At 35.3% G+C, this 2779-nt stretch overlaps 1 long non-coding RNA gene across 1 annotated transcript; it reads right to left on the bottom strand.

Moving 5' to 3' along the window:
• Positions 1-330: 330 nt before the first annotated feature.
• On the bottom strand, positions 331-2239 carry LOC145807755 (uncharacterized). Its single transcript, XR_014351112.1, has 3 exons — positions 2197-2239; positions 1953-2099; positions 331-447 (listed from the first exon to the last, which is right to left on the bottom strand). It is a non-coding gene; the product is annotated as an uncharacterized LOC145807755 (long non-coding RNA).
• Positions 2240-2779: the final 540 nt, after the last annotated feature.

The raw sequence follows: 2779 nt of genomic DNA, 5'->3' as shown, positions 1-2779 counted from the left end.
AAAAAAAAATCCTACAGTCAAATAAGTGTTGTTGTTCTGCAGTATACAGACATCTAAGACCTAATGTCCCCAAAAGTTATGTAGCCAATAAAATAAGGTTGCACTCTCACTTTACAGCAGGGGTATTGAGAGGTATGAGATATCTTAAGCATTTAATGAAATAATGTCTAATATTAAGTATGAAATGCATGATGGCTTCATCAAGGAACAAAGATACAGCGAGTGAAGCTACTCTCAATGCGTCAAAAAAAGATATGCATTAGCCAAAAGAATACAAAATCAATTCAAAATGGATGGGGGTATTAGTCAGAAGAGAGTACTTAAAAGCCTACCTCATATGTTAAATGCCAATGTTGTTCATTCATGCTGTGAGCTCTACTTTTTCTGTACCCGGAATCACCACCAACCTCATCATCAAAGAAATCACCACTAAAATCAAGGAGCCATCTGTCATGAGATCGTAGGCCATCATTATTATCATCATCAGTCGGGAAAACAAATCTTTGGGAATCAATAAGCCTTCTAGTACTAATTTTCAAAAAATATATGTATATAAAAAAAAATAAGCCTTCTACTTTCTCAAAATAATCTTCTTTTGTAACTTGTAAAAGAGAAAAATAAAACATAAATTTTTTTAAAGATTCATCATGCCTTTACTTGTTTAATTTTCACATGTGAGCACTAAGTTGTATGCTCAACTCTACTTTCCTTCGTTAAACACAACAAAAATTTATAAGACACTCTTGAATATTAGAGAGGCAGTCTTGAATGGAGGTAGCATCCCTTTATCACTCAAATTGAGCTTTGGATCATCTTTTTTCCTTAAAGAAGTGAAATATCCTCTAGAACTTGTGACCTTAATGGCAATAGTTTCCGGTTTATAGCAAGTGAAATCAAATCCAACTTCTCTCTATCTCTCTCATTGTCAAATTTCAAATGGTTGATAAACAACCCAGAGATCCTAATATTTGAAAATGAGGGTCTGAGCAGCTTCTTCAATTTGCTAATATAGTTAGACCCAATTTGAAGAAGACCTGGTTAGCTCTTCATAGTAAATCCTCTGACTGGTTCAATCCATAATTTGTCTTTGTTTTTTTTGATGTTATGTTAGGGACTGTTTGACGCCAGGTACTCTAGGTCTGGCTGAGTTAATTTGTAGACTGTTGTTTAATTAAACTAATATTTTCAGGGCTGAATTACTAGTGCTAAAGATTTTAAGTTTTCCAAATTAAATTTAAGGATAAATTTTTTAGTATAAAATAATTTAGAAACCACTGGTTACAAGCTTTCTTATCAATAAGTTAAGATAATAAGATGGATGCATGACATTCCACTCAAACTGTTATGAGGAAATCTACCAGTCTCTATCTGATTATTGTTGATCTTGCAGCCTGATTACAGGAAGTGGGAAGTACTTGCATTTTTTTGAAAAGCTATACAGCCAGTAACTAATTGTGCATCGTAAGGCCTAAGAGTCAAAGGGGCTAAGTACCCTGTGATAAAAGGCTTGACATGAACTAACTTCACTTTTAATAGGGATTTCAGTTCCGTGCCCTCAATAGAAGTTATAAACAGTCCAATTCTTAGAAGTCTTTCTGCATGAAGGTCTCTATAACATCATGGGGAAAATGGTCCATCAAAATAAGCAGTCTCTAAGATGAGTTTCCCAACAGTTTCCTCGTGGTGTTGTGGTTTCACCACAACTAATAACATCCTAAAGTCTCTGAAACAATAACCGTCACTCCTTAATAATTTTCTCTGAGTGTTGTTGTACTTGAGTTTTTCTTATTTGTTTACTCAGCTCAGACGAGGAATCTGAGACACCAGACATTTTTGTTTCCTCCTTCCAAATGTAATTGATTTAGCATGAGTATAAACGTCTGACGTTGGAGTGCTATCAGTCTGGAGGGAAAAAAAATTGAAATTCATAGAAGTGTGTTTAATTTACTTACCAATCAAAAAGCTTGGAGTATATTGTCTTTGCCAGGGCATCACGACTTGTGACAGCTGAAGCTAGATCTAGTGGTTTTGTAATATTTCCATCTGGAGTTACTATCACACGCTTGCAAAGTGAGTCTTCAAGTGCTTTCTCATCACACCTGGATATAAGCGTATTAAGTTGATATAAGTATATAGTTGAAGTCTTGAAGATGTACCAAACAGTATTTAATAGGTCAAGTTGATTAGAGTTCTGACATGAGTAGCTCTGCAGTTGTTTGAAGATGGTAGTGTGCTTTCTCAACTTTCAGTTTTGAAGAATCTGTTTCATTCCCTTGGACGAAGTCAATGTTTCCAAGATGAAGTATTGCAGCTACCACACGGAATATAGCATCCTACAAAAAAAATAAAAATAAAATTCATTATATTAATTTGGATTCATAAAATGGCTCATTTCAATAATTTTCTCTGTTTTTGCACATAGTGGATACACACACATACACACACATACACACACATGCATTTGCTCGTCCTGGATGATTCCTACAATATCCATGGCATTTCTGGTCTCCAGATATTCCCTTGCATCATCCACATTTGGCACTTCATAACAATTGGTTTGATTTAGATAGTGGTATGTTTTTGGGTCTCCTAGTTTGAATTTCTTCGCATCCTGGAATAAAATATTACTGTTAGCTCACTATGTATGGTTGTTGTGCGTCATGTCAATGGTGATTTAGATTCGATTGCATAAGCTCACATCAGGTGGGGCTACACAGAGCATGTAAAAGCAGTGGTAGTTCCTCTCTGGGTCAGAGACTTGGCAAACACGCGATCTTTC

This window comes from Camellia sinensis, chromosome 14, assembly GCF_055761805.1.
Source record: "Camellia sinensis isolate YWXY chromosome 14, ASM5576180v1, whole genome shotgun sequence".
Classification (NCBI taxonomy): Eukaryota; Viridiplantae; Streptophyta; class Magnoliopsida; order Ericales; family Theaceae; genus Camellia; species Camellia sinensis.
The sequence above is the reverse complement of the archived record's forward strand: the minus strand, read 5'-3'. Positions and strand labels throughout refer to the sequence as shown.